This window comes from Rattus norvegicus, chromosome 1, assembly GCF_036323735.1.
Source record: "Rattus norvegicus strain BN/NHsdMcwi chromosome 1, GRCr8, whole genome shotgun sequence".
In the NCBI taxonomy this organism is placed as follows: Eukaryota; Metazoa; Chordata; class Mammalia; order Rodentia; family Muridae; genus Rattus; species Rattus norvegicus.
In genome coordinates this window covers 80,109,150-80,131,678 of record NC_086019.1, presented here as the reverse complement: position 1 = coordinate 80,131,678, position 22,529 = coordinate 80,109,150, and the positions used below count along the sequence as shown (strand labels likewise).

General features: G+C 37.1%; 1 pseudogene; it reads right to left on the bottom strand.

Annotated features, from left to right (window-relative positions):
• Nucleotides 1-3,025: 3,025 nt before the first annotated feature.
• The window catches only part of Nlrp4b-ps2 (NLR family, pyrin domain containing 4B, pseudogene 2), a 45,564-nt pseudogene continuing 26,060 nt past the window's right edge, over nucleotides 3,026-22,529 (bottom strand).

Genomic DNA, 22,529 nt, shown 5'->3' with positions numbered 1-22,529 from the left:
AGATGTGATCAGGTTTTAAAGTGAGGAACTCAACACATGAATAATAGAAAAATAGAACACAAGAGCACAAATTTAGAACTGTAGTCCTGTTATAGTTTTAATGCTAATTTTGACACAATCTAAAATCATCTAGAAAGGGCATCTCAGTGAGGGCTTCTTTAGATAGAGATGACTTGTGGCCAAGTTTATGGTTGATATCTTGATGAAGTTAACTGAGGTGTAAGACTCATCTATTGTGGGTGGTACCATTTGTCAGAAAGCAAGATCCTTTCTTATATAGGAGTGGAGGAAGTTAGTTGATTACTATCCTGAATGCACTAATTAATCCTCTTAATTGTGCATGTAATCTGACTATGCTTCTAGTTTTTTGCTCCTCTGACTAGCCACAGAGATGGCTCATAAGCTGAAATTTTGTATCCTGTAATCATTTTTTCTATTATTGCTTAGGTCAGGTCATTTTCATCTCAGAAAGTGAACCAAAATTAAGATGTCCCATTTGAGGGGAAGTAATGACCTTGAAGAACAGAAAGACTTACTCCAGTTTTTGTACGTTGTGCTCTCTCTTGTCCAAGTTATCACACAACATTTCCACATCACTATGGGAAAGAAATGTGTCACTCCAAATTGTAGCTTTGAATCAACTCAAACAATTGGTGCTTATCACATAAAATAAACACATTATTTACCCTGCAGAACAAAGAGATATCCATCTGTTTACTATCAACCTAAGCTCTCCTCCCTGGCAGAATTCTATACTCCATAATGACTCTCATTTTGTAACCCAGTGACACAGCTCACTGGTTCTCAAAGTGGGTGGTTCTTCTCTTCCATGTAGAACTTTGAGAAATTTGTGGAGGCAAGGTTGCCTGTGATATGAGGAAGCTATTAGCTCCTAGAAAGCAGAGACCTATACATGCTCTTTTCATCCTATAATGCATGTGATAAATTATATACATATGGTAATGCATAATGTTTTTCAAAATGAAAAACAGTTGATAACAGACATTAGTGTTACAAAGCAGTGAAAATCTACTTTAGACTATATAAGACGTCATGGAGTTAGCTCAAAAATGATGGGAAGACTAGTCTGTTACTTCCATGGTATGAGTAAATCAAAGTTGAATTTTAACTTACACAATATTTTAAGGATGCACCTGGAGTTCTTCCGATATTTATATAAGATTGGAAAGACTGGTTCATTAAAATTAGTGCCTTTCATTTGGAGTGTGTGTATGCCCTCATTTACTACAAATGCAGTGCACATAAGATGCAAGAAGAGAGGAGCTTATCCCTGTAACAGAAGAGAAATGAATTCATTCCACTGTTAGAAAATTAATTCAAGCTGGAGAGATTCCTCACTGGTTAAGATCATTTGCTCATCTCCCAGAAGACCTGAGTTCATTTCCACCATGAATATGCAGGCTCACAACCATCCTCAACTCCAATTTCACAGATATCTGACATCCCTATATCTCTGCCATGGTCACTGTATGCAGAACAAGTACATGAAAACATGTGGACAAAAGCATTTAATCCCATGAAATAAAACTAAATAGGTGATAAATCCCACCAGCACTTTCAGATTCTACTCATTTACATAAAGTTAAGTCAAGCCATTCACAGCACATAAATCTAGCAATCTGACTCTTCATACTGAAAAAGGTTAGCCAGCTAAGGTCAATTCATATTTGAGGTTCAATGCGAGATATGTGGCAAGTTAGTGGGATTCTGCCTGTCCCCAAAGGATGGGGGAGAAATTGTGGGTTGCAATTTCTGTAACATAGTAGCCTAGTATAGATGAGGACCTGTACTATATCCTCACAATTGGAAAACAATCAAGTGAACATAAATTATCCACATTTTTGTTGTTCAAGTATTTTTTTGATATAATCTCATTCTTTATACCAGATTCACCTGGAAGCCACTTACTACTCAGCCCTGACTAATTTAACATTCTCAGAGAACTTCTATCCTCAGTTCCCTGAGGGCTGGTGTTGTAAGCATGATACCTCCATACATGGCACCATTTATGTAATATTTTATACTCCTTATATACACTGTGTTATAAAGTGCAGGCCTGTTCTACAATTGCTATATAGACAATGATGATCCTCAGTTTCTGATCTGGTTCCACTATCTGGGAAGTTGAATTACAGGCATGCACAACTATACTCGATTGTATAGGATGCTTTGGAATGAATTCAGGATGTTTCTAGTAGACAATACTCTGTGAACTGAACTACTTTCTGGGCCTCTGTATATATGAATTGATGTGATACTATTAATACATGTGCATAACTAACAATTAAGAAACATATTCAGGCATGGAGCAAGTGTCTTTAATTTCAGTACTCTGGAGACCAGCAGATGAATATCAGAATTTTAGACTTACCACAGCTATATAGTGAGATCCTGTCTCGAAACCATTAACAAATTAAGTATTAATAAGATCGAATAGCATATTTTTTAAAGGGTCAATTTGGGCACCAGATGGCATCTATCAGAGTGGAGATAGTTTAGTAGTTAGTTTTAGAGTACTCATGATATGAAAAATTTGGATCTCAGAACATACAGCTATTTATTTATACATCCGGGGGATCTGCTGACTCCTTTCACCACTGAGGACATTTCCACATGTATCAATATTTAAGTTGTAGTCACATACATACATAATAAAAATGAATCTTAAAGAAGTGGAAACTATCATCAAAATATTTGAATTTGTTTTTTCACTTCTATGTGTGTGTTTACACTCATGCACACACACACACATATACAAAAATATGCACACAGACAACATCTTGAGTCTGTTTTTGTTGTTGTTGTTGTGTGTTTGTGTGTTTGTGGTTTCTAGGCTTAACACTTGCCATTGTGAACCAGTAAGGGTGAGTTTTGAATCTGTTTTTATAAGTCACAAATACACAGGGACAAATTTTGAAAACGAGGCCAAAAGTTACAATAGTAAAAAGTTACATGTACAATCTGGTCTAGCTCTTCATTCATTTTGGATTGAAATGGATGTCGTTCAGTACAGAACCATAGTTTCACCAGTAGGTGGCAAAAAAAGATCAGAATAATCCTTAGCCACAATGTCAATCTGTTCAACAGAGTTTATTGCTGACTGTACAAAGACATTCTCTTCCATCTCACACAGACAGTAAAAGAACTTCATGCTATTTATTTTTAATTTAGGGTCTTTGGTGTCACATAGGATTTCCAGCCAGTCAAATAATTCTTTCCTTAATTGCTGAGACAACTGGTAGCCAAAAAATGCCTCTAGTTTTTCTTGTTACAATACATGGCTAAAACGAAACAACCCCAAAAATCCACTGTATTTTGACCTAATTTAGAAAAGTAAACAGAATTATGTCTATACAGTGAACATACTGACTAGGCTGATCCCACCGGGTCTATAGAAGATAAAACAGAGCATCACAAAAATCCTGGACAGACAGGTGCAAGAATATGTAAGAACTTTTAGATTCCCTGCTCTTTTCAAGTATTCCAATGTTCAACATTTTAGGGGATGTCAGAGTCCATGAGCCTATTTTTCTTGAGAGCCTCTGCACAAAACAAAATATGTCAGTTCACATTCCTTTGGCAGCTAGAAAACACAAGCCATGCTTTTCTTACTTCGATATTGGGCATTTTGGAAAATGAACAAATTGAAGATGTGAGTCATATACAGGGAGGTGGTACACTGGCAAATAAGGACTGGGTTTTTTTCCTGCTCTATCTCATTTTTAAGGCACCCTGCAGCAGACCATAGGGCCGGATTTACAGCAAAGAGCTATCTGTTTTCTCTTACCAAACTGAAGATCTCTTGGACTATTTTCCTGTTTGAAACAATCTGTTGAAATATATCTTAATATTTCTCTCTTTAAACACTTAAATTTTTTTTTCAAATTTGTGCACTCAATCCTGTCCTTAAAGTTCTGAAAAGTTTCAAAAGCAGCAGAGATGAGGAGAAAGGATTTGTGGAGTTTCTTCTTCCTGAGCAAACTGCTCAACAATACTTTTACTGGATATACTTCCATGCAATTGTTACACAGTTCTCCTATTTGGTGAAATCCCATTAGATCTTTCCTTAACTGTGTATAATAAATAAATATCTGTGTCTAGCCTGGACACAAGATGAGAGTTCTCAACTGGAAGCAGGGATATCTGAAAGGTACACAATAAATATACACACATTACTTTTTGGGTACACACTGACAGGCAATTTTTCAAGTATTAAATTTCTCTCTTCTCTCACACTCTGCTTTTTTTCTCTCCTGCTCACTCACTCACAGCTGGAGGCTGCATACACTCTGCATTCTCTTGTGCATTTTGCTTTTCTTCTGTGCACTCTATTTTTTTAATCTCCCACACTTCTACATACCTCTATACATTCCCCTTTCACTCTCATGCTCACTCTTCATACCCATCTCACACATACCACATGCAGTCTCCTTTTACTCTCCCACACACTTCTCCACACACCTCACATTCTGTCCTTTTCCTCACACACACTTTTCCTCACACGTCACATTTTTCTTCACTCACTCTTCTCATGTTCTTATCATACTCTCCCACCTTTTTCTTGTCCCAGCCTATTATTGATACTCCACCAGCAGGTAGAAAAAAGATATTGTATAATCATTGCCAAATCAAATTCAAAAGAATAACCACTTCCCAAAAAGAATCAAGAAATATAATTGTTCACCAAAGTTTCAAGCTTCTCGTATTCCTACACCTGTGGTCAAAATGATAATAACTGTAAACTTAGCATTATTTAAACTTTAACTTTTAACTTATTATACTTCAGAGCTCAGAGTTTTAGGTCAGCTACTTGCATTTTCTTGACAAACTCTAATGATAAATGACATAGACAAAAGTATCAGGCAATGGCCAGAAGGAATCAAGCTAACCCTTAATCCAGTAATCCTGTTAGCTGTCTTCTTGTGTTCATTGCACACAATGGCTTTCCTTAGCGTCCCAGTGTTTGGAATTAGTTTTACTAGTATAAGATTTTATGTATTCTATACTTGCTTATTCAGGAACCACTCTCAAGTGTTCAAGTCTTATTTCATAACATCAATAGTTTTTCTTTCCTTGGCTCCAATTCATTTTCAAAGAATTTCTTCAAACTTTCTTTGCAAGTGAAGTAACCTAGAACTACCATTGTGCAGTTAGTACAGTTTTTCCAAGATGAGAACACATAGCATGCACCTCAGTCATTAAGTCTGTGATGTGCTGTGCCTGAAATTTAATTGTTTAACAATCATATCAAGGAACTTTTAGTTTCACAAAATTCACCAGAGTAAAAGGAGAAATAGGAAAGTCATATATAATTGAATAATTATGTACACCAAGGCCAACTGAAAGGCAGTCATGCACAAATAAAATCTATACAGACATTGTCCAGGGCTAAGGTTAGGAGAAACGGGAATGACTGTTTTTTACTTAGAGCTGCCATGAGCTACTGAGATGTCCCCATCCTGGCCTACTTTAGGTGGTCCCTTATTTCAGATGGAAGTTCCCCTGGGCTGACTTGTCTCCTGATTCTCAGCTGCCCAGACACCATCCTTTTTTTGCAAGGAGCTGTCACAGACTTCTGAGATGTCTCCATCCTGGTCTACCCCTGGAAGTCCCTGTCATGGTATGCTGTCCCAGAAAATATGATTTTCTTAGCTTGGGATAGGATCTCCTCCTTGGGAGCTGAGGGACTGGGCCACTGTCTGGAGATTAGTTCAGACAGTCTTGTTATTTTCAATTGTTTCATATTTTGAAACAGAAGTAGAAGATATAGAAGTATTTGTTCTGAAACACCAAGCAGGCCTTCTGACCAGACAAGCATTAAATTTTTGAACAGAATAGTCTGGCCAATTCCAGCTATACCTTTTAGGAACACCATTTGTGACTTCTTTTCAATTTTCTTTATTAGGAAAATGTTCTCAAGACGATCATATTCATCTTGGACGAAATTCTGAATAAAGATGTTGAACTCTCTAGACTAATCCTGGCTCAGCTTCTTTTTTAAATGAACTTGATATGTTGTTGGTTCACTGAGTCAGAGGGTGAAGGGATATATCTAAATTAAGTTAAACATTTGCCCATATATAGTCTTATCTCATTATTTTAACTTACAAAATGTACCCTTAAACATATTTTTATCCTTAATAATGTGTTGGTGGGTTCGGTTCCTGTACAGTTCAGAGGTGTTCAGTATACACAGAGCTGAATTACAGCTCTCCATGAAGTGGACCACATGGGTGCTGGGAATTGAACTCAGGATTAAGTTGATGGATTCCCTATATTGAATCATCCCTGAATCCTTGGGATGAAGCCTACTGGATCATAATGGATGATCACAATGATGTGTTCTTGCATTCAGTATGCAAGAATTGTATTGACTACTTTTGCATAAATATTCATAAGGGCAATTGGTCTGAAGTTCTCTTTCTTTGGTCTTTGTGTGGTTTTGGTATTTATTTGGTGGTTTTGGTAATTATGGCTTCATAGAAGGAATTTGATAGTATTCTGTCGGCTTCTACTCTGTAAAATAATCTGAACAGTATTTTTATGAGGTCTGTTATGAAGGTCTGATAGAACCTAGGTCAGCACTAAACCAATCTGGTCCTGGGCTCTTTTTGGTTGGGAGACTTTTAATAACTGCTTCTATTTCTTTGGGAGTTATGGGGTTGTTTATCTGATAGTTTATTGTTCCTGATTTAAACTTGGTACCTGCTATTTGTCTAGAAAATTGCCCATTTCCTCCAGGTTCTCCAGTTTTTTGAATATAGGCTTTTGTAGTATGATCAGATTCTGTTGTTATGTTTCCCTTTCATTTCTGATTTTGTTAATTTAGATACACTCTCTGTATCCTCTGCTTAGTCTGGCTAGGGGTTTATCTATGTTGTTGATTTTTCCAAAAATCAGCTCCTGGTTTTGTTGATTCTTTGTATAGTCCTTTTTGTTTCTACTTGGTCCAGCCCTGAGTTATATTATTTTTGCCTTCTACTCCTCTTGAGTGTATTTGTTTATTTTTGTTTTAGAGCATTTAGGTGTGCTGTCATACTGCTGATGTATGTTCTCTCCTGTTTCTTTTTGCAGACACCCAGAGCTATGGATTTTCCACTTAACATTACTTTTATTGTGTTCCATAAGATTCAGTATTTTGTATCTTCACTTTCATTAAATTCTAAGAAGTCTTTAATCTCTTTCTTCATTTCTTCCTTGACTAAGTAATCATTAAGTAGAGCGTCGTTCAACTTCCATGTGTATGTGGGCATTCTTTGTTATTGTTGTAATTGAAGACCAGCCATAGCTCCAGGTGATCTGATATACTGAATAGTATTATCTCTACGTTCCTGTATCTGTTGAGGCCTGTTTTGTGACTGATTATACATAGTCAATATTAGAGAAGGTATCATAAGGTGCTGAGAAGAAGGTATATCTTTTTTGTTTTAGAATGGAAAGTTCTATAAATATCTGTTAAATCTATTTGGCTCAAAACTTTCTTAGCTTCTCTATGTCTCTGTTTAATTTTTGTTTTTATGATCTGTCCATTGATGAGAGTGGGGTGCTGAAATCTCCTACTATTATTGTGTGAGGCACAATGTGTGATTTAAGCTTTAGTAAGGGTTCTTTTATAAATGTAGGTACTGTTGCATTTGGAGCATAGATATTTAGATTTGACAGTTCATATGGGAGATTTTTACATTGATGATTAAGAAGTGTCCTTCCTTATCTTTTTTGATGACATTTGGTTTTACGTCAATTTTATTTGATATTAGAATGTTTACTCCAGCTTGTTTCTCCAGACTCTTTGCTTGGAAATTTGTTTCCAGGCTTTTACTCTGGTAGTATCTGTCTTTGTCTCCGAGGTGTGTTTCCTATATGCAGCAAAATCCTGGGTCCTATTTTCATATTCAATCTCTTAGTCTATACCTTTTTATTGCAGAATTGAGTCCATTGATGTTGAGCGATTGTAAGGAATAGTGATTGCCGCTTATTATTTTCATTGTTAGAGTTGGAATTGTGTTTGTGTGTCTCTCTTTTGGTTTCATTGCAAAGCAATTTCTTTCTTGCTTTTTATACCATGCAGTTTCCCTCCTTATGTTGGAATTTTCCATTATCCTTCGTAGGGCTGTATTTGTGAAAAGATAATTGTGTAAATTTTGTTCTTTCATGGAATATCTTGGTTTCTCCATCTATGTTAATTGAGAGTTCTGCTGGATATAGTAGTCTGGACTGGCATTGTGTTCTCTTAGGGTCTGTATGACACCTGCCCAGGATCTATTGTCTTTCATAATCTCCGGTGAGAAGTCTGGTGTAATTCTTTTATTTCTGACTGTATATGTCAGTTTTTCCCTTACTGCTTTTAATAGTCATTCTTTATTTTTTGCATTTGGCATTTTGACTCTTATGTGACGTGAGGAATTTCTCTTCTGGTTCAATCTATTTGGAGTTGTGTAGGCTTCTTGTACGTTTATGGGAATCTCTTTCTTTTGGTTAGGAAAGTTTTCTTCTAAAATTTTGCTGTAGATATTTACTGGCCCTTTAAGTTGAAAGTCTTCACTCTCTTCTATACCTATTATCCTTAGGTTTGATCTTCTAATTGTGTCCTGAAATTCATGGATACTTTAGACTAGGACCTTTTTGTGTTTCACACTCTTTGACAGTTGTGTCAATGTTTTCTATGGTATGTTCTTTCCCTAAAATTCTCTCTTGTATTCTGTTGGTTATGCTTGCATCTATCACTCCTGATCTCTTCACTAAGTTTTCTATCTCTGAGGTTGTCTCCCTTTGTTCTTTCTTTATTGATTTTATTTCCATTATTAAAACCTGGATGGTTTTGTTGAATTCCTTCATGTATTTGTTTTTATTTTCCTGTATTTCTTTAAGGGATATTTGCCATTCCTCTTTAAGGGTTTCTGCTTGTTTACTTGTGTTGTCCTGTATTTCTTTAAGAGAGTTATTTATGTCCTTCTTAAAGTCCTCCATTATTATCATAAAATGTGATTTTAATTGTAATATTCCTTTCCCAGTGTGTTTTGGATATCCATTATTTGCTTTGGTGGGAGAACTGAGTTCTGATGATGCCAAGTAGTGTTGGTTTCTGTTGCTTAGGTTCCTGTGCTTGCTTCTAGTCATCAGGTTGTCTCTGTGGTTAGCCATTCTTGCTGTTTCTGACAGTAGTTTTACCCTCCTGTAGGCCTCTAGTCAGCACTCCTGTAAACCTGTTTTCCTGTTTTCTTTCAGGCATTTCTGTTAACCCAGTGCTCTGGTCTCGAGAGTAGCTGCTTCTGGTGAATATCTTTCAACTGTAAGCATGGACAGAAATTGGAAGGGTCTTGCTGCTGACGGCTCCTAGGTCCCTGTGCCCAGGGGCCGCAAATGGTACTAGTTGATTCCCTCATGGGTTGGGAATGTGGGCAGAGGGTAGTCTCCTATGATTTCTCATGAGTGTCTGCATTTCTTAGGGGCCAACTCTCTCCACAATGGGATTTGGGTGCTGGAAGCAGTTTGGCTGGTTCAGTTCAGTTGTGGGATCAGCCCTGAATGGTAGGTACCTGCTGCTGACTGATCCTCTATTTCTGTGTCCTGAGGAACTATGCACTTTCCTTTTGTGTCAGGGGTGTGGGCAAAGATGGGCAGAAGTGGTGTCTGTCCTGTGGTCTCAGGATGTTCCGCACTTCTGGGTGTTCTGCTCTCTCTGCCACATGATATGAAAGCAGGGAGCTGTGAGATGGGATCAGTTCAGTTCCAGGCACATCCAGAAACCAGAAGAGTCCTGTCCCAGAGAACTTCTGTCTTTCTGTGTCCTGAGTCAACCAGGCAGGTCACTTGGAGCAGAAAATTTGGTTTTACCTCTGCTCTCAGGTGTGCAGGCACTCTTGGTGACTGTCTTTCAGTCATGGCGCAGGCAGGAATCAGAAGGGTCCTGCACGTGACTTCTCCTAGTTCCCTGCTCCCAGGGGGGGGGGGCACAGATGGCACTAGGTAGATACCTCTTCTGTCAGGAATGTGGGCAAAGTGTAGTCTTCTCTGATTTCGCAGGATTACCTGAATTCTGAGGGTCCAGGTCTCTCTGCAATGGTGATTGTGGGGGAATTGGATCCATGCCATGAATCTGTTTGACAGTCCAGTTCCAGGTGCAGAATAGAGCTGGAGGGACCTGCCACTGTCTCTTCCTCTCCTGTTTCGATTCTTTCGAGGCTTGGGTCCTTTTTCCCCACCCAATGTCAGATCTTGTTTCCCTCTTCCCTGCCCCCATCCCCTTTCCCTTCCAGTTCCCTCCTTCTCTCCCCACTTGTCACTGCTCTTCTCTCCCTTCCAAGTATGACTAAGGTATCTTCACTTGGCGCCTTTAGCTTGTTGAAGTTTTTGAGTCCTGTGGATTGTATCTTGAGTATTCTCTACTGACTTTTTTGGCTAATATCCACTTATTAATGAGTACATACCATACATGTCCTTTGGGGTCTCAGTTACCTCACTATTGATGGTATCTTCTAGTTCAATCCACTTTCAGGCCAAACACAGGATATCCTTGTTCTTAATAGCTGAGTTTTATTCTATTGTGTGAATGAGCAATATGCTATATATCCATTCTTCTGTTGTGTGACACTGGGATGTTATCAGCTTCTGCCTATCACAAATAAGGCTACTATGAACATAGTAGAACATGTGTCCTTATGGCAAGGTGGAGCATCTTTTGGATATATTCCCAAGAGTTGCATTGCAACTTGCATCTTGAGTTAGATCTATTTCCAATTATCTGAAGAACCTACAAATTGTTTTCCGGAGTTGTAACAGTTTGCAATGGTGCAGTGTTCCTCATTCTTACGTCCTCGCCAACATGTGGTGTTCAGTGAGGTTTTGATATTAGCAATTCTGATTGTAGTAAGGTGGAATTTAGGATCATATTGATTTGCATTTCTCTGATCATTAAGGACTTTCCTCATTTCTTTAAGTGTTTCTCAGGCAATCGAGATTACTCTGTTGTGAAATTTCATTTTACTTCTATACTTCATTTTTTTTATTTGGTTGTTTGGTTTTTTTGTTGGCTAGATTCTTTAGTTCTTTATATATTTTTTATATTAGACCTGTTTCAGTTGCAGAGTTAGTGAATAATTTTACCCAAACTGTAGTTTTCAGATTCATCTTTCTGAAAATGTCCTTTTTGTTACAGAAACTTTCCAGTTTCCTGAGGTCCCATTTAACAATTATTGACCTTAGAGCATGGGCCACTGGAGTTCTGTTTAGGAAATTTCCCCCTGTACCAATGAGTTCAAGGCTCTTTTCCACTATCTTTTTTTTATTAGATTGAGGGTATTTGGTTTTAGGTTGAGGCCTTGATCCACTTGGAATTGAGTTTTGTGCAAGGTAACAAATGTATGTTTATATTCAATTTTATACATATAGCTGGCCAGTTAGACCAGCACCATTTATTGAAGGTGCTTTCTTTTATCAATTTATATTTTTGGCTTCTGTTTCAAAGATCAAGTATGTATAAGTATGTGGTTTTATTTCTGGGTTGTCAATTCTATTCTGTTGATCAACCTGTACGTCTCTGTACCATTCAGTGTTTATCACTATTGCTCTGTATTAGAGCTTAATGTCAGGGATGGTAATTTGCCAACTCTTCTTTTATTGTTAAGAATTATTTACACTATTCTGTGTTTCTTTTTTTGCCTTTCCAAATAAATTTCGTAATTTCTTTTTCCATGTCTTTGAAGAACCTTGTTGGGAAATAATGGAGATGGAATTGAATCTGTAGATTGCCTTTGTTCAGATGGTCATTTTTATTATGTTAATTCTGACAGTCCATGAGTTTGAGAGATGTCTTAATTTTCTGAGATTTTTTTTCAATTTCTTGCTTGTGAAACTTGAAGTTATTGTCATACAGGTCTTTAATTTGTGGGTCAGAATTTCCCAAAAATATATTATTTGTGGCTAGTGTGAAGGGAGTTTTTCCCTTCTTTCTCAGCCTGTTTATCATTTTTATGATGGAAAGCTACTAATTTATTTGAGGTTATTTTATATTGGGACACTTCGCTGAAGTGGTTTGTCAACTGGAGAAGTTCTCTGATAGAGTTTCTGGGATTGTTAATATATACTATAATGTCCTTTGCAAATAGGGATACCTTTATTTCTCCTTTGCCAATTTGTATCCACTTGCTCTCTTTTTGTTGTTTTATGTTTCTTACTAGCAGTTTGAGTACTATATTGAATCAGTATTGGGAGAGTTAAAATGCTTGACTTGTCCGCAATTTTAGTGGTATTGCTTAAGGTTTTCATTGTTTTTTACTGGACTGCTGTATGTTACTTTTATTATGTTCAGTTAAGGGTCTTGAGTTCCTGATCTCTCCAATAATTTACCCAGAAGGTATGTATTATTTTGACAAATAATTTTCTGCATCTAAATAAATGATCATATTTTTTGTTTTTTTTTTTCCTTTGAGATTTGTTATATGGTAGATTACACTAAGGGTTTTTTTTCCATCTTTATTAACTTGAGTATATCTTATTTATATTTCTATTGTTATTTCCCTTCCCAGTTTCTGGGCCAACATCCCCCTAGCCCCTCCCTCTCCCCTTTCTATATGGGTGTTCCCTTCCCTATCCATCCCCCATTTCAACCCTCCCCCCAACAATCGCGTTCACTGGGGGTTCAGTCTTTGCAGGACCAAAGGCTTCCCCTTCCACTGGTGCTCTTACTAGGCTATGCATTGCTACCTATGAGGTTGGAGCCCAGGGTCAGTCCATGTATAGTCTTTGGGTAGTGGCTTAGTCCCTGGAAGCTCTGATTTGCTGGCATTGTTGTTCATGTGGGGTGTCAATCCCCTTCAAGCTCTTCCAGTCATTTCTCTGATTCCTTCAACGGGGGTCCCGTTCTCGGTTCAGTGGTTTGGTGCTGGCACTCGCCTATGTATTTGCTATATTCTGGCTGTGCCTCTCAGGAAAGATCTACATCCAGTTCCTGTCAGCCTGCACTTCTTGGCTTCATTCATCTTATCTAATTGGGTGGCTGTATATGTATGGGCCACATGTGGGGCAGGCTCTGAATGGGAGTTCCTTCTCCCTCTATTCTAAACTGTGCCTCCCTATTCCCTCCCAAGGGTATTCTTGTTCCCCTTCTAAAGAAGTAGTGTAGCATTTGCATTTTGGTCATATTTCTTGAGTTTCATGTGTTCTGTGCATCTAGGGTAATTCAAGCATTTGGGCTAATAGGCACTTATTAATGAATGCATACCATGTGTGTTTTTCTGTAACTGGGTTACCTCACTCAGGATGATATTTTCCAGTTCCATTCATTTGCCTATGAATTTCATCAAATGAATTTCATTTATCATTCTTTTTGATAGCTGAGTAATATTCAATTGTGTAGATATACCACATTTTCTGTATTCATTCCTCTGTTGAAGGGCATCTGGGTTCTTTCCAGATTCAGGCTATTATAAATAAGGCTGCTATGAACATAGTGGGACATGTGTCTTTGTTATATGTTGGGGCATGTTTTGGATATATGCCCAGAAGAGTTATAGCTGGGTCCTCAGGTAGTTCAATGTCCAATTTTCTGAGGAACCTCCAGACTGATTTCCAGAATGGTTGTACCAGTCTGCAATCCCACCAACAATGGTGGAGTGTTCCTCTTTCTCCACATCCTCGCCAGCATTTCCTGTCACCTGAATTTTTGATCTTAGTCATTCTCACTGGTGTGAGGTGAAATCTCAGGGTTGTTTTAATTTGCATTCCCTTATGACTAAAGATGTCGAACATTTCTTTAGGTGTTTCTCAGCCATTCGGCATTCCTCAGCTGTGAAGTTTTTGTTTAGCTCTGAATGCATTTTATAATAGGGTTATTTATCTCCTTGCGGTCTAACTTCTTGGGTTCTTTTTATATTTTGGATATAAGCCCACTATCAGTTGTAGGATTGGTAAAGATCTTTTCCCAATCTGTTGGTTGCTGTTTTGTCCTAACGACATACACTAAGGATTTTTGTATATTGAACCAACCTTCTATTTCTGCTATTCAGCCTATTTGCTCGAAGTGTATGATGCTTTTTATGTGTTCTTGGGTTCTGATTGTAAGAATTTTAAGGAGTATTTTTGCACCAATATTTACATGAAAGATTGGTCTGAGATTCTTTCTTTTGGTTGGTTCCTTGAATGGTTTAGGTATCAGAGTAATTGTGGCTTCAGAGAATGAATCAGTGTTCTCTCTGCTTCTATTTTATGGATTAATTTGAGGTATATTGGTATCAGGTCTTCTTCGAAGGTCTAGTAGAATTCTGCATTAAATCCATCTGGACATGGGAATTTTTGTTTAGAAGGTTTTTAATGACTTAATTTTCTTTTTGGGATATGGGCTTATTTAGATAGTTTACCTGCTTTGATTTAAATTTGGTAAGTGATTTCTGTTTAGAATACAATCCGTTTCACCTATATTTTCCAGTTTTGTTTAGTATAGGGTTTTTTTTTAATAGGCACTGATGATTTCTTGATTCCTGTTTCTGTTATTTTCTTTCCCTTTTCATTTCTGATTTTCTTAATTTGAATAATGTCTGTGGTCCCTTTAGGTAATTTGACTCAGGGTTTATCTATCTTGTTGGTTCTCTCATCGTACCAACTTTTTTGTTGTTTATTTGTTTTGTTCTCTTTATTTCTATTTGATTAATTTAGCCCTGTGCTTGACTATTTCCTGCATTCTTCCCTTTGATGAGTTTGCTTCCTTTCCTTCTACAACTCTCAGATGTGGAGTTAAGTGTGGAGTGTAAGATCGCTCCAGTTTCTTAGTAAGGGCACTTAGTGTTATGAATTTTCCTCTTAGCACCATTTTCATTGTGTTCCATCAATTTGGGTATTATATGTCAACAATTTCATTTAATTCCAGGCAGTCTTTAACTTCTTCCTTTCTTTCTTTCTTTCTTTCTTTCTTTCTTTCTTTCTTTCTTTCTTCCTTTCTTTCTTTCCTGACAAAACTATCATTGAATAGAGAGTTGTTCAGTTTCCTCATGTATGTGTGGATTTTATTGTTTATGCTGTTATGGAAGGCCAGCTTTAGGTTATGGTGTTCTGATAGGCTACATGGAATTATTTTATACTTCTTGTATCAATTGAGCAGGATTTTGTAACTAATGATATGGTTGATTTGGCAGACTGTACCATGAGGTGCTGAGAAGAAGGTGCATTCTTTTGTTTTAGGGTAAAATGTTCTGTAGATATCTTTTAAGTCCATTTGGTTCATAACCTCCTTTAGTTTTCCTGTGTCTCTGGTTAGTTTTTCTTTCAATGATCTGTCCATTAATGGGAGTGTGGTGTCAATAATGTCTCCAACTATTATTGTGTGGGGTTCAGTGGGTGTTTTGAGATTTAGTAAAGTTACTCTTATGAATCTGGCTGTCCTTGCATTTGGGGCATAGATCTTCAGAATTGAGACTTTCTCTTGTTGGATTTTTCTTTTTATGAATGTCCTTCCTCATCATGTATCATAACTTTTGGTTGAAAGTCTATTTTACTGGATATTAGGATGCTGGCTTCTTAGTGAGGTGCGTAATATCTTGTAATTTATTTCTATAGCTATCTTCCTTGTGTTGGATCCTTCTAGGACCCTCTGTATGTCTAGATTTATAGATAGATTCTGTTTGAATTGACTTTTTCCTGGCTTTCTCTATGTGTATTGAGAAATTTGCTGGGTATAGTAGCCTGGGCTGGCATTTGTGTTCTCTGAAGGTCCGAATGACCTCAGACCAATCTCTTTTTGCTTTCTTAGACTATGTTGTGTAGTCTGATACAATTCTAATAGGTTTACTGTTGTTTGTTACCTGGCCCTTTTCCCTTGCAACTTTTAATATTCTTAGTTCTGTGAGTTTATTGTTTTGATTATTGTGTAACAGGATTTTCGCTTCCAGTTCCATCTGTTTAGTGTTCTATAAACTTCTTTCAAATTCATGGCCATCTCTTTATTTAGGTTGGTCAAGTTTTCATCTATGACTTTGTTGACGACATTCTCATGTTCTGTGAGCTGGGAATATTCCTTCTCCTCTACTGCAATTTTTCTTAGATTTGGAGTTTTCATTCTGAACTGAATTTCCTGGATATTTTGTGTTTGGTATTTTTTTTTCTGTGTGTTTTACATTTTCTTTGACAGTTGTTTCAGTCTCTTCTAAGGTATTTTCTACACCTGAGACTCTTCTTTCTCCTGGATTCTGGTGGTGATACTTACATCTGTAATTCCTGACCAATTTCCTAGGCTTTCCATTTTCTGGTTTGTCTACATTTGTGGTTTTTTATTGTTTCTATTTACACTTTTAAGTCTTGTACCACTTTATGCTATTCCTTCACCTGCTAAATTGGGTTTTACTGTATTTCTTTAAGAGAAAGACCAAGTCAAATTTCTGTTCCATTAGGCATTACAATGAATTTTAAAGCCATAAACCCCACTATGGTGATGTAGAAAAGTAAGAGTCCCTTTGAATTTTTCATGAGTTATGTCTCTCTTCCTGGTAGGGAAATCCCACTGTGATGTCGTGACCCATAGTCTCTTTATACATGGAGAATCCAACATTCTGAATCTGAAAGCAATAGTGCTGTCTGTTTCCCCAGAAATGATAACAAAATCTATGGATTTGTGGATGTCATCTCTATTTGGTTGCTGTTCATTTCATCTTTTGAATTGAATACATGTTCATAGATAGAGATTATGTTTACAATGGTAAAGCAGATTTCATTTTTTTCAAACTTTCTTCTTATCTCTGAGAGAAATTGAATACCTTGATCATCATCTAGTATTACAAATCTAACAGAGTTCTAGTAAATTACCAAGGAGACCATTGCCATTGGTAGAGATGTGTTTTTGGGGTGGGCATTTGTTAAGATAAGAATAGTGTTCATCATCATTGAAGATAGGATGGAAAGGTCATTAGTAAACCAAAGGAGCTACAACAAAGAGAGCAGCATGAGGTGTTGTGAAAAAAACTTATAATCATATTTAATTGCAAGCAATTGAGTACCTGTGACTTTTTCTCTCATCATAGATTCAAATGACCATATGTGGAAGCCTGGTAAATCCATTTCTAATGTGAATATCCTGGACAGCCTTTTGAAAATTTTAACAGAATATAATCACAGGTTATATTATCTCTCATTTTGTCTTTCTATTTTAGTCTTGATATTGGTATTTTCTATGCTTGGAAATGTTTCAATATATTTACCACTTGGGGATAATTGATTAATATTTTTAATACAGTTATGCCTTCATGCAGAAATATTTTTCTGTCATTTAACAGGAAAGCACTATATATAATACTGCTTTAGGCTTTAAGAGTACTATACTTATCTTGCACTACTTGAAGTTATTCCCTGTAAATGAGGTTGGGACTCACATAAAGTTGCCAGATCTCTCTCTCTCTCTCTCTCTCTCTCTCTCTCTCTCTCTCTTTTATCAGGCTACAAAATAATCTGGCAACATCTGACTCTGTGCTTTCCCAGGAAACTGATAAAGAGAACAATGTAAATTTAAAAATGTATACAAGGTTTGGCAGCCTAAATGTTTTAGCAGCAGTTGAGAACAAAAGTCTCTTCCTCAGAACTGAGCCAGTCCCACAGTTCTCTGTACCCAAATCCCATGGAAGACAGAGCTGAACTCTCAGAAGTATAAACAATCCTGAAAGCTTTGAGGAGACAACTACATCTGCTCACGTTCCTGACCCAAGAGGAACCCACCTAGTGCTCTCTGTGACCAGAGTCTAGGTCTAGTCAAGGGCAGGGCCTTTCTGGTTTCTACCTGCCCCCAGAGCTGAAAGCCAACCACCAGTAGTGCCTACAGATCTGAGAGCAGGTGGAACACCAACTCTTGGGCTCCAAGTGACCTGCCTGTTGGTCTCAGGACACACAAAGGCAGGATCAGTCTGGGACAGGACATTTTGAGTGTATGCCAGTACATGGAGCTGAACTGCTCCCACAGGGCTGTATAACAAAATCCCATTGGGGAGATACCTAGACTCTCAGAAATGTAGACAATTCTGAGAATTCAGGGAAGACCACCACTTCTGCTCATATTCCTGCCTGAAGAGGAACCTGCCTAGTAACCACTGGATATAGGAACCTAGGAACAGTCAGTAGCAGAAAACTTCTTGTTTCTGTCTGTGTTGAAACCTGAAAACCATTCGACTGGAGCTCTGACACATATGACAGCAGAGGTAAGACCTACTTTTCTGCTCCAAGTGATCTGCCTGAAGGCTTCAGATCACAGAAACTCAGGAGCAGCACTCTGTTCCCAGATCGGGCAGAAAGAAAACAGGCCTATAGGATTGCTGACACACAGGGTTATAGGAGGGTCAAGCTACTGTTAGAGACAGCAAGACAAGGTAACAATGGAGACAATCTGATGGCAAGAATCTAGTGCGGGAAACTAAGCAACAGAAACCAAGAATACTTGGCATCATCAGAGCCCAGTTCTCCCAAAGAAAGAAAATACTGAATATTCAAAAACATGAGGAAAGCAAGATTTGGATTTAAAAAACACATTTTATGATGATGATAGAGAACTTTAAGAAAGACATAAATAACTCCCTTAAATAAATATAAGCCACGTAGAAGCCCTTAAAGAGGAAATAAAAAGGCCCTGAAAGAGTTACAGGAAAACCCAACCTACAGGTGAAGAAACTGAACAAAGCCATCCAGGACATGGAAATGGAAATAGAAACAATAAAGAAAACAAAAAGGGAGACAACTTAGGAAATAAAAAACCTGAAATAAAGATCAGGAGTTATAGATGCAACTATCACCAAAAGAATACAAATGATAGAATAGAGAATCTCTGAGACAGAAGATCCCATAGAAAACATCGACACAACCATCAAAGATAATGTAAAACACAAAAAGCTCTTAGCCCAAAACATCCAGGAATTCCAGGACACAATGAGAACATCAAACCTAAGATAGTAAGTATAGAAGAGTGTGAGGACTTCCAATTTAATAGGCCAATAAATATCTTCAAAAAATTATAGAAGAAAACTTCCCTAACCTAGAGAAATAGATGCTCATAAACATACAAGAAGCCTACAGAACTCCAAATAGATTGGACTAGAAAAGAATTTCCTCCTGTCACATAATAGTCAAAACACCAAATGCACAAAGCAAATAAAGACTATTAAAATCAGAAAGGGAAAATTCTAGAGTGGTATATAAAAGCAGACCTATGAGAATTATACAAGATTTCTCACAAGAAACCATGAAGGCCAGAAGTCCCTGTGCAGATGTCACCCTAAGAAAACACAGATGCCAGGCCAGGGTACTATCTCCATCTAAACTCTCAATTAAGCCAAAACCGTCCAATGGAAAAAAAGACAGCATTTTCAAAACTCTCAATTAATAAATGGAGAAACCAAGATATTCTATGACAATACTAAATTCACACAATATCTTACTACATATCTAGGCCTACAAAGGATAATAGGTAGAAAATTCCAACACAGGGAATGAAACTACAACATAGAAAATGCAAGGAAGTAATCTTTCTACAAGGAAACCATAAGAGGTAAGCCACACAAACATAATTCCACCTCTAACAAGAAAAATAACAGGAAATAACAGTCACTATTTCTTAATACTTCTTAACATCAAAAGACTCAATTCCCAAATAAAAAGACATAGACTAACAGACTGGATACCTAAGGAGGGCTACCGGAAACATATCACAGTAATAAAGACAGACATGTCCTCAGAGTAAAAGGCTGGAAAAAAATTTGCAAGCAAATGATCCCCAAAACAAGCTCTCCAGCAATTCCAATATTGAATAAAATTGTCTTTCAACCAAAGATTATCAAAAAAGATAAGGAAACACACTTCATAATCATCAAGGGAAAAATCCACCACAATTATCTCTCAATTCTGAATATCTATGCTCCTAATGCAAGGACACCTACATTCATAAACAGAACCTCAATAAATCTCAAAGCACACATTGCACTTCACACAATGATGGTGGTAGATTTCAACACCCCACTCTCCTCAATGGACAGATCATGGAAACAGAAAATAAACAGAGACACAGAGAACCTGACAAGTAATGAATCAAATGAGTTGAACAGACATTTATAAAATATTTCATCCTAAAACAAAAGAATATACCTTCTTTTCAGCACCTCATGTTGCCTTCTATAAAACTGACCATATAATTGATCACAAAACTGGTCTCAAAATGTAAAAGAAGATTGAAATAACCCCGTGCGTCCTATCAGAACACCATGGACTAAGACTGGTCTTCAATAGAATCAAAAACGACAGAAAACTCACATATACGTGGAAGTTGAACAATATCCTACTCAATGATAACTTGGTCAAGAAAACAAAGAAAAAATTAAAGACATTTTAGAAGTCAATGAATATTACAGAACAATATTCTGAAACTTACAGGACACAGTGAAAGCAGTGCTAAGAGGAAAATTCATAGCTCTGAGTGCCTCAAAAAAAAAAAAAAAAGGAACTAGAGAGAGCACACATTGGCAACTTGGCATGACACCTAAAAGCTCAGGAATGGAAAGAATCAAATTCACCCCAGAGGAAGCAAACTCAGGGATGAAATCAACCAAACAGAAATAAGAACTACACAAGAAATCAAGAAAACCAGGAGCTGATTCTTTGAGAAAATCAACAAGATAGATTAACACTTAGCCAGACTAACCAGAGGGCACAGAGAGTATATCCAAATTAAAAAGAAAGAAAGAAAGAAAGGAAGAAAGAAAGAAAGAAAGAAAGAAAGAAAGAAAGAAAGAAGAGAAGGAAGAAAGAAAGAAGGGAAAATGGAGACAAAGCAAAAGAATTGAGAAAATTCAAAAAATCATCAGATCCTACTACAAAAGCCTATATTCAACAAAATTGGGAAATCTGGAAGAAATAGCCAATATAATAGACATATACAAGGTACCAAAATTAAAACAGGATCATGTTAACCATCTAAACAGTCCCATAACTCCTAAAGAAATAGAAGCAGTTATTAAAATCTCCCAACCAAAAAAAGACCAGGACCAGACGCATTTAGTTCAGAACTCTATCAGACCTTCATAGAAGACCTAATACTGACACTTTCCAAGCTATATTACAAAATAGAAACAGAAGTAGCACTCCCTAATTCTTTCTATGATGCCACAATTATGCTTATACATAAACTACATAAACACCCAACAAAGAATGAGAATTTCTGACCAATTTCCCTCATGAATATCTGCGCAAAAACACTCAATAAAATTCTTGCAAAATAAATCCAAGAACACATCAAAATGATCATCCATCATGATCAAGTAGGCTTCATCACAGGGATGCAGGGAGTGCTCAATATACAGAAATCCATCAACGTAATTCACTATGTAAACTCAAAGAAAAAAGATCATCTTATTAGATGCTGAGAAAGCATTTGCTAAAAATCAACATCCCTTCATGTTAAAACTCTTGGAAAGATTAGGAATTCAGTGCTGATACCTAAACATAGTAAAAGCTATGTACAGCAAACTAGTACATTGAAGAAGATACCATTACTGAGAACCAAAGAAAAAAAATTTAAAGAATAAAAGACCATGTGTCCCTATCCCAATCTGATTCATCTGCAGTACAATAGCACACAAATCTCATGGATGAAAGTGGAGGACAGGGTGAAAATGTGGCTAGAGTCAGCGGAAAAGGAAGTTTGTTATGAGATACTTTCCTAGAAATGCTAGAGAGATGTCATCCTTGATGTCTCATAAATGCGGTATCTGAAACAAAATGGAAAACATGATATTGGTACACATTTGAACATGGAAGTGTTGAACTTCATGAAGATTCAACCATATGCAGAAAACTACAGATAACCAAGGAATGCTGAAATTGGGAGAGAAAAATCAACCCAAGGGAAGAGATTTCCAGTAGGTAATCTAACACCCAGAGTCTGCCATGAAATATTATAAATACAGGTTATGCCCAATGGAGTAATTCAGTTCTATTGATATTTTTAAAACATTCATTAATGGACACTATGGATATGAGAGTGTTTGAGGATTATGCACTGGAAGGGTTGAAGGATTAAATGAAAAGGAGAATTGATGTAATTATATTTAAATCTTATTTAAATATAATTTAAAAATATTTGCTGCAGACCACCAAGGGGAGTGTATCAGCAGAGGGACCAAGGCTTGGATTTCAGGTAGAGAACAGATTCGTTTCGACAGACAGACACAAACTCGATGTTTGTGCTGCTGCAAAAAGCTTTACTTCTTGGCATAGATGTATGCAGTTAGAACAGGTACATCATATTTGGCAATCATCCAGCTCATATTCATCACCCCACCAAATGTCCCTTGTAAAGAGGAAAGCTGAACGTCCACTCCAAGAAACAATTCTCAGCCACAGACAATAGTTTGGAAAACTGCAGTTATATTGCCAGACTTGTGTGCACCAGATATACATTCAACATTTACCTTTATTTTAATAAAGTTTAAACTCTATGTTTATGACCGCTCAAGATGATGTGGAAACTCTTGTAACCATTCTATAATTTCTTTCAT